Source organism: Oncorhynchus keta, chromosome 13 (assembly GCF_023373465.1).
Source record: "Oncorhynchus keta strain PuntledgeMale-10-30-2019 chromosome 13, Oket_V2, whole genome shotgun sequence".
Taxonomy (NCBI): Eukaryota; Metazoa; Chordata; class Actinopteri; order Salmoniformes; family Salmonidae; genus Oncorhynchus; species Oncorhynchus keta.
Genome location: NC_068433.1, coordinates 31,230,576 through 31,247,052, shown reverse-complemented (window position 1 = coordinate 31,247,052; position 16,477 = coordinate 31,230,576). Strand labels below are relative to the sequence as shown.

Here is a 16,477-nt window from a genome sequence, read left to right as displayed (position 1 = left end):
GATGACCATCCCGTCAATGGGCAGCTAGAGCCAGTTAAATGCTTTTTTTGTTGTTGTAATAATGCTATTTTTGTAATCTATGCTTTATATATATATATATATATATGTTTGTTTTTTAAACGGATGGATTACCCGAAGCTGTTCGTTCATTATGTGTATTTATTACATGCGGCCTGCACACATACAGAGCACGGGCTGAGCTCTCAAACAGCATGGGGTAGGGGAGTAGGAAATGTTCCAAGTTATGATAAATGTTAAGGCAAGAATGGGTATGCAAACCAGGAATTTCTGAACATATGTAACCTTTGGCTGCAAGTATGGCTGTGAGTCTTTCTGGGTAAGGCTCTAAGAGCATTCCACACCTGGATTTATTCTTTTCGAAATTGGTCGTTCATCATTGCTAGACAACCATTTTCAGGTCTTGACATAGATATTCAAGTAGATTTAAGTCCAAACTGTAACTCAGCCACTCAGGAACATGCACTGTTTTCTTGGTAAAGCAACTCAGGTGTAGATTTGGCCTGGTGTTATAGGTTTTTGTCCAGTTTTTGTCCAGGGTAAATTCATCTCTAAACATAACACTTTGCATTCAGGACAAAAAGTGAATTGCTTTGCCACATTTTTGGCAGTATTACTTTATTACCTTGTTGCTAAACAGGGTGCATGTTTTGGAAAATGTGTATTCTGTACATGCTTCCTTCTTTTCACTTTGTCAATTATGTTATTATTGTGGAGTAACTACAATGTTGTTGATTCATCCTCAGTTTTCTCCTATCACAGCCATTCAACTCTGTAACTGTTTTGGCCTCATGGTGAAATCCCTGAGCGGTGTCCTTCCTCTCCGGCAACTGAGTTAGGAAGAACGCCTGTATTGTTTTAGTGACTTGGTGTATTGATACACCACCCAAAGTGTAATTAATATCTTCACCATGCTCAAAGGGATATTCAATGTCTGCTTTTTATTTATTTTTTACCCATCTACCAATAGGTTCCCTTCTTTGCAAGGCATTGGAAAACCTCTCTGGTCTTTGTGGTTGAATCTGTGTTTGGAATTCAGTGCTCGACTGAGGGATCTTACAAATAATTGTAGATGTTGGGTACAGAGATGAGGTAGTCATTAAAAATGATGTAAAACACTATAATTGCACAGAGTGAATACATGCAACTTATTATGTAACTTGTTAAGCACATTTTTACTCCTGAAATTATTTTGGCTTGCCATAACAAAGGGTTTGAAAACTTATTGACTCAAGATATTTCAGCTATTCTTTTTCAATTAATTTGTAAAAAATGTTCAGAAAAACATCATTCTACTTTCATATTATGGGGTGGCCAACCATCTAAATGTAATCCATCTTAAATTCAGGCTGTAACACAACAAAATTTGGAAAAAGTCAAGGGGTGTGAATACTTTCTGAATCATGATTATTTGCATCAATCCAGTGTTTTTGAAAACTCTATTCCAAGTGCACTACAGAAACACCAGGGTGGAGCTGAATTAAAGAGAAGGGAAAGGGGATACCAAGTCAGTTGCACAACTGAATGCATTCAACCGAAATGTGTCTTCCACATTTAACTCAACCCCTCTGAATCAGAGAGGTGCGGGGAGCTGCCTTATTCGGCGCCGGGGAAGCCGTTGTTGGGGGTTAACTGCCTTGCTCAAGCATAGAATGGCAGATTTTTCCACCTTGCCGGCTCGGGGATTCAATCCAGCGACCCTTTGGTTACTGGCCCAACGCTCTTAACCGCTTTGTACAGCACCTTCGGAAAGTATTCAGCCCCCTTGACTTTATCCACATTTTGTTACTTGACAGCCTTATTCTAAAATGTTTTTTTTTTTTTTTATGAAATCTTCAGCAATCTACACACAATACATCATAATGAAAAAGCAAAACAGTTTTTTTTTCCCGCAAATTTATTACAAATAAAAAACAGAAATACCTTATTTACTTAAGAATTCAGACCCTTTGCTATGAGACTCGAAATTGAGCTCAGGTCCATCCTGTTTCCATTGATCACACTTGAGATGTTTCTACAACTCGATTGGAGTCCACCTGTGGTAAATTCAATTGATTGGACATGATTTGGAAAGGCACACACCTGTCTATATAAGGTCCCATAGTTGACAGTGCATGGTCAGAGCAAAAACCAAGCCATGAGATTGAAGGAATTATCCATAGAGCAACAAAACAGGATTGTGTCGTGGCACAGATCTGGGGAAGGGTACCAAACAATTTCTGTAGAATTGAATGTCCCCAAGAACACAGTGGCCTCCATCATTCTAAAATGGAAGATGTTTGGAACCACCAAGACTCTTCCTAGAACTGGCTGCCTGGCCAAACTGAGAAATCGGGGAAGAAGGGCCTTGGTCAGGGAGGTGACCAAGAACCTGAGCTCTAGACTTGATCTGTGGAGATAGGACAACCATCTCTGCAGCACTCCACCAATCTGGCCTTTATGTTAGAGTGGCCAGATGGAAGCCACTCCTCAGTAAAAGGCACACGACAACCCGCTTTGAGTTTGCCAAAAGGCACCTAAAGACTCTCAAACCATGAGAAACAAGATTCTCTAGTCTGATGAAACCAATATTGAACTCTTTGGCCTGAATGCCAAGCGTCACGTCTGGAGGAAACCTGGCACCATGTGTCACACATTATTAGAAATGCCTTTATTAATGTCTACATTCGTAATGTAGACATCTTGCCACATTTATTCTATTACAGATCCCTTAATGCATACTTTTAAATTATATTATGAATCTAAACATAAAAACATACATACAGTATATACACTACCGTTCAAAAGTTTGGGGTCACTTAGATATTTCCTTGTTTTTGAAAGAAAAGCACATTTTTTGTCCATTAAAATAACATCAAATAGATCAGAAATACAGTGTAGATATTGTTAATGTTGTAAATTACTATTGTAGCTGGAAATGGCTGATTTGTAATGGAATATCTACATAGGCATAGAGGCCCATTATCAGCAACCATCACTCCTGTGTTCCAATGGCACGTTGTGTTAGCTAATCCAAGTTTATCATTTTAAAAGGCTAATTGATCATCAGAAAACCCTTTTGCAATTATGTTAGCACAGCTGAAAACTGTTCTTCTGATTAAAGAAGCAATAAAACTGGCCTGGAGCATCAGCATTTGTGGGTTCGATTACAGGCTCAAAATGGCCAGAAACAAAGACCTTTCTTCCGAAACTCATCAGTCTATTCTTGTTCTGAGAAATGAAGGCCTTTTGATGCGAGAAATTGCCAAGAAACTGAAGATCTCGTACAATGCTGTGTACTACTCCCTTCACAGGACAGCGCAAACTGGCTCTAAACAGAATCGAAAGAGTGGGAGGCCCTGGTGCACAACTGAGCAAGAGGACAAGTACATTAGAGTATCTCGTTTGAGAAACAAATGCCCCACATGTCCTCAACTGGCAGCTTCATTAAATAGTACCTGCAAAACTCCAGTCTCAACGTCAACAATGAAGAGGCTGACTCCGGGATGCTGGCCTTCTGTGCAGAGTTGCAAAGAAAAAGCCATATCTCAGACTGGCCAATAAAAAGAAAAGATGAAGATGGGCAAAATAACACAGACACTGGGGGAAAAAAGTTTGCCATTCAACATTTGTTGGTAATTTACCCCCCTCATAAATTCCCAGAACACGTTTCTGAATGCTCAGCATAGTGTTTTTCACTGATGCTGCATGCTCAATGTTAAAAACAAAATGGACTCCCATTGCCAATCTCAATCCCATGGAGATGTCCTCTGGCATGTAGCTCCTCTCCATCCAGGAACAGTTGGACTTGGCTCTAATCATTCTAGGTAATGGGGAAATTTACACACTGTAAGTAAAAAAAAATGAAAAAAAATACACATTTTCAAATATGGTTTCTCAAGTCATATTTCAAACAGTATGTTAACAACTGAGCACCCCTTACACAGTATTATTACTAACTTTTCATTTATCTATTTGTCCGCTGAGAAACACATACATGTCTGTGACGTACAGCCCACTTGGATCTTCTTTGAGGAGGTAGGGGAGGAGCAAAGGTAGGGGAGGAGCAAAATGGCTGCAGTGGCCTCGAGACCTTCAATTTAAGGGTGTATAATAAAAAGGCTGGATTCGAATGAATGGAATTAGAATGGCTGCATACTGTAAAGGGTACATGAGAAATGTCATGACGGATTATTGGAAGTGAGGTCAGAGGAGCAGACATAGTAGTTAATTACATAACAATAGATGGTCTTTTTATGCTGCTGCGAATGTGATGGAATAACCAATGTGAGAAGTAAACATCTAAGCCAGCACATTATGGTCTGGGTAGGCACAATGGTGTAAAAAGGTTCTTAGTGTGTGAATCAATGTGAGTAGGAAAATTCAAGAATTCTTACATATCCCTTCCCTGTCTGGTCTCTCAACAAGGAGTACTTTTGAATGAGAGCTGTGCACACATGTATTGCCGGGTAGTGTGGGGTACCTACAGCAAAATAGAAACATACAAGACAACGTTTAAATGAGCAATTTGGTTTGTAATGCAAATTACATTGAATAATGGCGTTGGTTATCATCCGGTAAAGTTAAGTACGTGCTATGCTTATCAGCTGCAGTGACTATGACAAGAGTACGGAGAGAGAGAGAGTATGGAGGACAGAGACAGGAGGAACAGAACACACAATAATCACACTGCAAATACATTAGACACAATCACGACATAAACAACATGAGTATTCGATATCAAATGCATCTCACTAATCTGATTGATTTATTCTTCTTTTTTGTCAAGTTTAACATAACCATAGCATGGGTCATCTCTCTGTGTGTGTGTGTGTGTGTGTGTGTGTGTGTGTGTGTGTGTGTGTGTGTGTGTGTGTGTGTGTGTGTGTGTGTGTGTGTGTGTGTGTGTGTGTGTGTGTGTGTGTGTGTGTGTGTGTGTGTGTGTGTGTGTGCCTTACCGGTTTGTGGAGTTTGATACATTTCTCTATCACAGCTCCCAGATCCCAAACTATCTACAACTTAACTGGAGGATGAAAAGAGATGGTAAGATAATCTTTTATGGGTTGAAATCGTTTTGTCAAGTTTACAACCAAGTATACTGGGTTGCAAGTCTAACATAACCTAGATTGGGTCATCTGTGTGTGTCTGTCTTACAGCCGTTTGTGGAGGTTGAGTTTCTCCATCAGAGCAGTCCATCCCGACACACCACCCTGAAAGAGATAAATTAAACACAATCAACATGAGTAGTTGATATCAAATGTAACATATACATGTTTCTTTCTTTCAGTTTAGTACATCAGCTTCAAACTGCTGAACAAAAAATATTTTGGGTTATAGAAAATATATTTAACAGAGGTTTAGATGGTACAATCATTCTTTACACAATGAATGCTTGTTTTGACACAAACTGAAATTAGGCAAACTATTAGAATTTTTTAAATCAGGGAATGGCGGAACAATTTCTGCACATTTCACCTTTAATATAACCTAGATTGGGTTATCTCCCTCTCGCTCTCTCTCTCTCTCTCTCTCTCTCTCTCTCTCTCTCTCTCTCTCTCTCTCTCTCTCTCTCTCTCTGTGTGTGTGTGAAAGTCTTAAGGGAGGAGGATGGAAGGAGTGGTGAGAGTGTATTATGGGTTTAAATGAGGATTAAAATTTTGTAATATTGAATCTAGCTAGCTAAAGTTAGCTAACGTTACAGTAACTTTAACTAGCAAGATAACGTTAGCTAAAATGTACCAACAATTAGCAGCTAATATTACAGGCTAGCTGATGAAAAACGAAGACTACATTACTTGATGTACTGTTTTTTTGTTTTTTGATATCACTTATCTTTGCTATCGAATAGCTAACATTTACTCACCTTTCTCATCGATCCTTTGCAGTTGTCTCTCACCTGTCGGGGGTCTACAACCATCCACCCACTTCCCGCTTCCAGTGCATCTTCTGACCAACCGTCTCAATTCGAATTATACGCACGAGCGCCCTTTACTCACGAGCACACTGCTGGTTCCAAAACGCACCGCTCTTTTGAAAAGGGTTCTTCAAAGCACCCCTTAAGTCTACAAAGGTTCAAAAATAAACTGATGGAAAAGTATGGGTTCTTAAATAAACCTTAAGTGTCATTGTTTTATCTTAAATGATCATGAAGGATCCTCCAGAGCAGAGACCGGGCAGAGCGTGTGACTGAACCCAGCTGAACTTAGGCAATAGGATCAACACTACCACCACCTAATACTGAATCAGAATACCAGTGATAATAATACTAGTGTAATAATACCCAAATACTGTCATGTCGGATTGCTGGGGCAATGTTTTCGGGTGATATCCCTTGTTATAGATTTTTAAATCTCAATGGGACCACCATAAAATAAAGGATTAATTATAATACCCCAAACTGTAGTGTTTGATTGCTGGGCATGGGGAAATCTTGTTTGGACAAATGTTCCTTTTTTAATCTCAATGGGATGAGATCACCTATATTAAAATAAAATATAAATAAAAAATATAAATAAATCAAAGGATAACCTAAAAATGTATCATCACTGCAGTGTAGAGATTAATCTGTGGCAACCAATAAATAAAAGAACCTAGATTATTTTTGACAAATTTAAAGGGATCGTTCACCAAAATTACATATTGGTTTCCTTACTCTATAAGCAGTCTTAGGACAAGGAGAGACAGTATCAGCAATCAATGCTTTGGGTTTGATAACCTGGCTGCTATGTGCAATTTTGTCATTTGGGTGAACTATCCCTTTAATATCGACATATAATAAATACTACATCACATAATAATGTTAAGGACCTTATGTACAGTACAGTATCTATTAGAGGTCGACCGATTATGGTTTTTCAGCGCCGAAACCGATACCGATTATTGGAGGACCCCAAAAAAAAAAAAGCCGATACCGATTAATCGGCCGATTTTTAAACATTTATTTGTAATAATAACAATTACAACAACTGAAAAAACACTTATTTTAACTTAAAATAATACATTTTAAAAATCTATTTAGCCTCAAATAAATAATGAAACATGTTCAATTTGGTTTAAATAATGCAAAAACAAAGTGTTGGAGAAGAAAGTAAAAGTGCAATATGTGCCATGTAAGAAAGCGTTTAAGTTCCTTGCTCAGAACATGAGAACATATGAAAGCTGGTGGTTCCTTTTAACATGAGTCTTCAATATTCCCAGGTAAGAAGTTTTAGGTTGTAGTTATTATAGGGATTATAGGACTATTTCCCTCTATACCATTTGTATTTCATTAACCTTTGACCATTGGATGTTCTTATAGGCACTTTCCAGTGTAACAGTATAGCTTCCGTCCCTCTCCTCGCCCCTAACTGGGCTCGAACCAGGAACACATCGACAACAGCCACCCTCGAAGCAGCGTTACCCATGCAGAGCAAGGGAAACAACCACTCCAAGGCTCAGAGCGAGTTATGTTTGAAACGCTATTAGCGGGCGCTAACTAGCTAACCATTTCACTTCGGTTACATCCAGTCCCATCTCGGGAGTTGATAGGCTTGAAGTCATAAACAGTGCAATGCTTGACACACAACGAAGAGCTACTGGCAAAATGCACGAAAGTGCTGTTTGAATGAATGTTTACGCGCCTGCTTCTGCCTACCACCGCTCAGTCAGATACTTAGATACTTGTATGCTTGTATGCTCAGTCAGATTATATGCAACGCAGGACACAATAGATAATATCTAGTAATATCATCAACCATGCGTAGTTAACTAGTGATAATGATTGATTGATTGTTTTTATAAGATAAGTTTAATGCTAGCTAGCAACTTACCTTGGCTTACTGCATTTGCGTAACAGGCAGTCTCCTTGTGGAGTGCACAAGGACGAGTTAACTGTAAGGTTGCAAGATTGGATCCCCCGAGCTGACAAGGTGAAAATCTGTCGTTCTGCCCCTGAACGAGGCACCCACCGTTCCTAGGCCGTCATTGAAAATAAGAATGTGTTCTTAACTGACTTGCCTAGTTAAATAAAGATTAAATAAAGGTGTAAAAAAAATATATATATATATATATACACACTGCTCAAAAAAGTAAAGGGAACACTTAAACAACACAATGTAACTCCAAGTCAATCCACTTCTGTGAAATCAAACTGTCCACTTAGGAAGCAACACTGATTGACAATACATTTCACATGATGTTGTGCAAATGGAATAGACAACAGGTGGAAATTATAGGCAATTAGCAAGACACCCCCAATAAAGGAGTAGTTCTGCAGGTGGTGACCACAGACCACTTCTCAGTTCCTATGCTTCCTGGCTGATGTTTTGGTCACTTTTGAATGCTGGCGGTGCTTTCACTCTAGTGGTAGCATGAGACGGAGTCTACAACCCACACAAGTGGCTCAGGTAGTGCAGCTCATCCAGGATGGCACATCAATGCGAGCTGAGGCAAGAAGGTTTGCTGTGTCTGTCAGCGTAGTGTCCAGAGCATGGAGGCGCTACCAGGAGACAGCCCAACACCGTGCAGGACGTTTGGCATTTGCCAGAGAACACCAAGATTGGCAAATTCGCCACTGGCGCCCTGTGGTCTTCACAGATGAAAGCAGGTTCACACTGAGCACATGTGACAGACGTGACAGAGTCTGGAGACGCCGTGGAGAACGTTCTGCTGCCTGCAACATCCTCCAGCATGACCGGTTTGGCGGTGGGTCAGTCATGGTGTGGGGTGGCATTTCTTTGGGGGGCCGCACAGCCCTCCATGTGCTCGCCAGAGGTAGCCTGACTGCCATTAGGTACCGAGATGAGATCCTCAGACCCCTTGTGAGACCATATGCTGGTGCGGTTGACCCTGGGTTCTTCCTAATGCAAGACAATGCTAGACCTCATGTGGCTGGAGTGTGTCAGCAGTTCCTGCAAGAGGAAGGCATTGATGCTATGGACTGGCTTGCCCGTTCGCCAGACCTGAATCCAATTGAGCACATCTGGGACATCATGTCTCGCTCCATCCACCAACGCCGCGTTGCACCACAGACTGTCCAGGAGTTGGCGGATGCTTTAGTCCAGGTCTGGGAGGAGATCTCTCAGGAGACCATCCCCCAACCTCATCAGGAGCATGCCCAGGCATTGTAGGGAGGTCATACAGGCACGTGGAGGCCACACACACTACTGAGCCTCATTTTTACTTGTTTTAAGGACATTACATCAAAGTTGGATCAGCCTGTAGTGTGGTTTTCCACTTTAATTTTGAGTGTGACTCCAAATCCAGACCTCCATGGGTTGATAAATTTGATTTCCATTGATAAGTTTTGTGTGATTTTGTTGTCAGCACATTCAACTATGTTAAGAAAAAAATATTTAATAAGAATATTTCATTAATTCAGTTCTAGGATGTGTTATTTTAGTGTTCCCTTTACATTTAAAAAATCGGCAAAATCGGTGTCCAAAAATACCGATTTCCCATTGTTATGAAAACCTGAAATCGGCCCTAATTAATCGGCCATTCCGATTAATCGGTCAACCTCTAGTATCTAATTCTCTAAAACGACGTTGGAGGCGGCTTATGGAGATATGTACATTCAATTATCTGACAACGGCTCTGGTGGACATTCCTGTCGGCAGCAGGTCAAGTGCATGCTCCCTCAAAACTTGAGACATCTGTGCCTGTGTAATGATCATGCTGTTTAATTAATCAGCTTCTTGATTTGCCACACCTGTCAGGTGAATGGATTTTCTTGGCAAAGGAGATATGCTTGCTAACAGGGATAAAAACGAATGTGTGCACAAAATCTGAGAGAAATAAGCTGTTGTTTGTTTGGAACATTTCTGGGATCTTTTACTTCAATTCATGAATCATGAGACTAACACTTACATTAACTTTTGTTCAGTATAAATCTATGATGAACATTAGGCAACGTCCAGATCCCTTTAGTCTTACTGAAAGGGTTCACATGCACATAATATGCATTTGTATTGTAGCTATCTATTACTGAAAACACAAAGAGCATTAGGCTCCATTCAGTCCTTCAGTCCATTCAGTCTAAGACCAAGAAATATCATGTGTAAAGGTAAAGAATAAATTGGACCTAATGTACAGTATTATAATTACAGTACTCAAATGCAGAATGACCATTACATTTAGTCCTTTCAGCCTTATATAAGATAAACTGGTATTTTTTCCCCCGAGGGCCCTCGGAGTGTGGTGTCAGGAAAATAACCTCACTCAATGTCAGCAAAACAAAAGAGATGATTGTGGACTTCAGGAAACAGCAAAGGGAGCACCCCCCTATCCACATCGACGGGACAGCAGTGGAGAAGGTGGAAAGTTCCTCGGTGTACATATCACCCACAAATTGAAATTGGTCCACGCACACAGACAGTGTGGTGAAGAAGGCGCAACAGCGCCTCTTCAACCCCAGGAGGCTGAAAAAATGTGGCTTGTCACCGAAAACTATCACTAACTTTTACAGGTGTACAATTGAGAGCATCCTGTCAGGCTGTATCACCGCCTGGTACGGAAACTGCACCGCCCACAACCGCAGAGCTTTCCAGAGGGTAGTGCGGTCTGCACAACGCTTCATCCGGGGGCAAACTACCTGCCCTCCAGGACACAGGAAGGCAAAAAAGATCATCAAGGACAATAACCACCCCAGCCACGACCTGTTCACCCCGCTTCCATCCAGAAGGCGAGGTCAGTACAAGGTGCATCAGACCCGGGAAAGAGAGATTGAAAAACACCTTCTATCTCAAGGCCAACCTATTGTTAAACAGCACAGAGAGGCGGCTGCCTACCTACAGGCTTGATATCATTGGTCACTTTAATAAATGGAACACTAGTGACTTTAATGATGTCACTTTAAGAATGTTTGCATATCTCGCATTACTCATCTCATATGTATATACTATATACTGTCTCCTTCACTATCTATTTCGTACTGTCGATTGCATCTTAGACGCTCTGTCACTGCTCATCCATATATTTTATACTTATGTACTCTCATCACATTCCTTTACTAGATTGTGTGTATTAGGTTTTGTTGTGAATTGTTAGGTATTACCTGTTAGATACTGCTGCACCGTCGGATCTACGAGCATAAGCATTTCGCTACACTCGTAATAACATCTGCTTACCATGTATGTACAGTCGTGGCCAAAAGTTTTGAGAATGACACAAATATTAATTTCCACAAAGTTTGCTGCTTCAGTGTCTTTAGATATTTTTTGTCAGATGTTACTATGGAATACTGAAGTATATTTACAAGCTTTTCATAAGTGTCAAAGGATTTGGTTGACAATTACATAAAGTTCATGCAAAGAGTTAATATTTGCAGTGTTGACCCTTCTTTTTCAAGACCTCTGCAATCTGCCCTGGCATGCTGTCAATTAACTTCTGGGCCACATCCTGACTGATGGCAGCAGGTTCTTGCATAATCAATGCTTGGAGTTTGTCAGAATTTGTGGGGTTTTGTTTGTCCACCCGACTCTTGAGGATTGACCACTTGAGGATTAAGGTCTGGGGAGTTTCCTGGCCATGGACCCAAAATATCGATGTTTTGTTCCCGAGCCCCTTATCACTTTTGCCTTATGGCAAGGTGCCACGTTATCCTGAAAATAGGCATTGTTCGTCACCAAACTGTTCCTGGATGGTTGGGAGAAGTTGATCTTGGAGGATGTGTTGGTACCATTCTTTATTCATGGCTGTGTTCTTAGGCAAAATTGTGAATGAGCCCACTCCCTTGGCTGAGAAGCAACCCCACATGTTAATGGTTTCAGGATGCTTTACTGTTGGCATGACACAGGACTGATAGTAGGGCTCACCTTGTCTTCTCCGGACAAGCTTTTTTCCAGATGCCTCAAACAATCGAAAAGGGAATTCATCAGACAAAATGACTTTACCCCAGTCCTCAGCAGTCCAATCCCTGTTCCTTTTGCAGAAAATCAGTCCCTCCCTGATGTTTTTCCTGGAGAGAAGTGGCTTCTTTGCTGCCCTTCTTGACACCAGGCCATCCTTCAAAAGTCTTCGCCTCACTGTGCGTGCAGATGCACTCACACCTGCCTGCTGCCATTCCTGAGCAAGCTCTGTACTGGTGGTGCCCCGGTCCCGCAGCTGAATCAACTTTAGGAGACGGTCCTGAAGCTTGCTGGACTTTCTTCAGTGCCCTGAAGCCTTCTTCACAACAATTGAACCGCTCTCCTTGAAGTTCTTGATGATCTGAGAAATGGTTGATTTAGGTGCAATCTTACCGGCAGCAATATCCTTGCCTGCGAAGCCCTTTTTGTGCAAAGCAATGATGATGTCACGTGTTTCCTTGCAGGTAACCATGATTGACAGAGGAAGAACAATGATTACAAGCACCACCCTTCTTTCGAAGCTTCCAATCTATTATTCGAACTCAATCAGCATGACAGAGTGATCTCCAGCCTTGTCCTCGACAACACTCGAGAGAATCATGTCAGCTGGTCCTTTTTGTGGCAGGGCTGAAATGCAGAGGAAATGTTTTTTGGGGATTCAGTTAATTTGCATGGAAAAGAGGGACTTTGCAATTAATTGCAATTCATCTGATCACTCTTAGTAACATTCTGGAGTATACGCAAATTGCAATCAAACAAACTGAGGCAGTAGACTGTGAAAATTAATATTTGAGTCATTCTCGAAACTTTTGTCCACGACTGTACAGTTGAAGTCAGAAGTTAACATAAACTTAGGATGGAGCCATTAAAACTCCTTTTTCAACTTATAATTCACGGTACCACAATTCCAGTGGGTCAGAAGTTTACATACACTAAGTTGACTGTGCCTTTAAACAGCTTGTAAAATTCCAGAAAATTATATAATGGCTTTAGAAGCTTCTGATAGGCTAACTGACATCATTTGAGTCAATTGGAGGTGTACCTGTGGATGTATTTCAAAGCCTACCTTCAAACACAGTTCCTCTTTGCTTGACATCATGGGAAAATCAAAAGAAACCAGCCAAGACCTCAGAAAAACAATTGTAGACCTCCACAAGTCTGGTTCATCCTTGGGAGCAATTTCCAAATGCCTGAAGGTACCACGTCCATCTATACAAACAACAGTATGCAAGTATAAACACCATGGGACAACGCAGCCGTCATACCTTTCAGGAAGGAGACGCGCTCTGTCTCCTAGAGATGAATGTACTTTGGTGTGAAAAGTGCCAATCAATCCCAGAACAACAGCAAAGGACATTGTGAAAATGCTGGAGGAAACAGGTACAAAAGTATCTATATCCACAGTAAAACGAGTCCTATATCGACATAACCTGAAAGGCTACTCAGCAAGGAAGAAGCCACTGCTCCAAAACCGGCATAAAAAAGCCAGACTACGGTTTGCAACTGCACATGGATACAAAGACTGTACTTTTTGGAGAAATGTCCTCTGGTCTGATGAAACAAAAATAGAACTGTTTGGCCATAATGACCATTGTTATGTTTGGAGGGAAAGGGGAGGCTTGCAACCCGAAGAACACCATCCCAACCATGAAGCACGGGAGGGGGACAGCATCATGTTGTGGGGGTGCTTTGCTGCAGAAGGGGCTGGTTCACAAAATAGATGGCATCATGAGGGAGGAAAATTATGTGGATTTATTGAAGCAACATCTTAAGACATCAGTCAGGAAGTTAAAGCTTGGTCGCAAATGGGTCTTCCAAATGGACAATGACCCCAAGCATACTTCCAAAGTTGTGGCAATATGGCTTAAGGACAACAAAGTCAAGGTATTGGAGCCTTCACAAAGCCTTTACCTCAGTCCAATAGAAAATGTGTGATCAGAACTGAAAAAGCGTGTGCGAGCAAGGAGACCTACAAACCTTACAAACCTGACTCAGTTACACCAGCTCTGTCAGGAGGAATGGGCCAAAATTCAACCAACTTATTGCGGGAAGCTTGTGGAAGGCTACCCAAAACATTTCAGACAAGTTAAACAATTTAAAGGCAATGCTACCAAATACTAATTGAGTATATATTAACTTCTAACCCACTGGGAATGTTATGAAAGAAATAAAAGCTTAAATAAATAATTCTCTCTACCATTATTCTGACATTTCACATTCTTAAAATAAGGTGACCTAAGACAGGGAATTTTTTATCTGATTAAATGTCAGGAATTGTGAAAACTGAGTTTAAATGTATTTGGCTAAGGTGTAAACTTCCGACTTCAACTGTATGTGACCAATCAAATTTGATTTGATTTGAAGTCAAAAAGGTCTCTGTCACTCACTTCGAATGCTGAACATCCAAGAGAACTTTGTGTAACCACTTTTTACAAGTTCACTACTTCTACATGTGCCCTATGGCCCTGGTCAAAGGTAGTCCACTACATAGGGAATAGGGTGCATATGTAGGATACAACCTACAGTTCAAGCAGTAGCAGTAAAGAGTGGACTTGGCGCTAATTCGCCGCTGCAGAGTTCAACGGGAAGCAATGGAATGTGATAATGGAGGGGAAGGCTACAGCAGCCCGTTATCACTTCTAGTGAAGTGTGTCTCCGTGCCATGGCAAGCTGTGCAGGCTGTGCAGGGCCTGGGGGGAAACATGCAGAGCACTGCACAGAGAAATATAATGAATAGAGCCAACAGTTCTGACTTCTAACACTTGAAGACTTTATCCGACAGAGGTCTCAGCAGAGCCTGGGGTGTAATTGGGGAATTGAAATGTTCAGAACATTGCAGAAGAATACAGATAGAAATATAATGAATAGAGCAGACAGTTATCACTTCAAGTGAAGGGTGTCTTCTCTCTGTGGCTCGATGGCTGGCCATATAGGACCTGGAGTGAAACGTCTGACTGCACTTAGAAAAATATAGAGATTGCATATAGAAATGTAACACATAGAGCAGCAGACTCAAACACATTTCTATCTGAACAGCCTGTAATGTTGCACCCTTGAACCTTCCAAGCCAGGGCCTGGGGTGAAACATTCAGAATGTTGCAGATAGAAATATAATGACCAGACCAGAAGATAGCATTCCCTATAATTGTAGGCATACATGACAGACAAGACAGTGAGACTCATATACAGTGAGTATTCAGATCCCTTTACTTTTTCCACATTTTGTTACGTTACAGCCTTATTTTAAAATGAATTATTTAAAAACATTTCCTCAGCAATCTACACACAATACCCCATAATGATGAAGTGAAAACAGGGTTTTAGAAATGTTTACCAATATATAAAAATTTTAAAAACAGACATACCTTATTTACATACAGTACCAGTCAAAAGTCCACATTGTAGAATACTATTGGAGGCATCAAAACTATGAAATAACACATATGGAACCATGTATTAACCCCACCAAAAAATGACAAATCAAAATATAATTTATATTTGAGATTCTTCAAAGTAGCCACCCTTTTACTTGATAATAGCTCCGCACACGCTTGGCATTCTTGCAACCAGTTTCATGAGGTAATAACCTGGAAAGCATTTCATTTAACAGGTGTGCCTTGTTAAACGTTCATTTGTGGAATTTCTTTCCTTCTTAATGCATTTGAGCCAATCAGATGTATTGTGACATGGTAGGGGTGGTATACAGAAGATAGCCCTATATGGTAAAATACCAAGTCTGTATTATGGAGTAAAAAAAACTGCTCAAATAAGTAAAGAGAAATGACAGTCCATCATTACTTTAAGACATGAAGGTCAATCAATCAGGACAATGTCAAGAACTTTTGAGTTTCTTCAAGTGCAGTCAGAAAAACCATCAAGCGCTATGATGAAACTGGCTCTCATGAGAGATGAAAGGAAGACCCAGCGTTACCTCTGCTGCAGAGGATAAGTTCATTAGAGTTACCAGCCTCAGAAATTGCAGCCCAAATAAATGCTTCACAGAGTTCAAGTAACAGACACATCTCAACATCAACTGTTCAAAGGAGACTGTGTGAATCAGGCCTTCATGGTTGAAGGACACCAATAAGAAGAAGAGATTTGCTTCTGCCAATAAACATGAGCAATGGGTATTAGACCGGTGGAAATCTGTCCTTTGGTCTGATGTGTCCAAATTTGTGATTTTTTGTTCCAACTACCGTGTCTGTGAGACGCAGAGTAGGTGAATGGATGATCTCTGCATGTGTTGTTCCTACTGTGAAGCATGGAGGAGGAGGTGTGATGGTGCTTTGCTGGTGACACTGTATGTGATTTATTTAGAATTCAAGGCACACTTAACCAGCATGGCTACCACAGCATTCTGAAGCGATACGCCATCCCATCTGGTTTGTGCTGAGTGGAACTATCATTTGTTTTTCAACAGGACAATGACCCAACACACCTCCATGCTGTGTAAGGGCTATTTGACCAAGAAGGAGAGTGATGCATCAGGTGACTTGGTCTCCACAATCACCCAACCTCAACCCAATTGAGATGGACTGCAGAGTGAAGGAAAAGCAGCCAACAGGTGCTCAGCATATGTGGGAACTCCTTCAAGACTGTTGGAAAAGCATTCCAAGTGAAGCTGGTTGAGAGAATGCCATGAGTGTGCAAAGCTG

The 16,477-nt window shown here is 41.0% G+C and overlaps 1 long non-coding RNA gene across 2 annotated transcripts in view; it reads right to left on the bottom strand.

Annotated features, from left to right (window-relative positions):
- Positions 1-82: 82 nt before the first annotated feature.
- LOC118392189 (uncharacterized) overlaps positions 83-16,477 on the bottom strand; it is a 31,699-nt gene continuing 15,304 nt past the window's right edge. The window contains exons 2-6 of one of the 2 annotated variants that reach the window (XR_004827319.2): positions 5,152-5,207; positions 4,956-5,020; positions 4,395-4,480; positions 3,995-4,090; positions 83-3,820 (exon numbers count right to left, since the gene is read on the bottom strand). This is a non-coding gene — a long non-coding RNA (uncharacterized LOC118392189). Of the gene's footprint in view, positions 3,845-3,994; positions 4,481-4,955; positions 5,021-5,151; positions 5,208-16,477 lie in introns of both variants that reach the window. The other variant, XR_008062834.1, reaches the window with a different exon arrangement.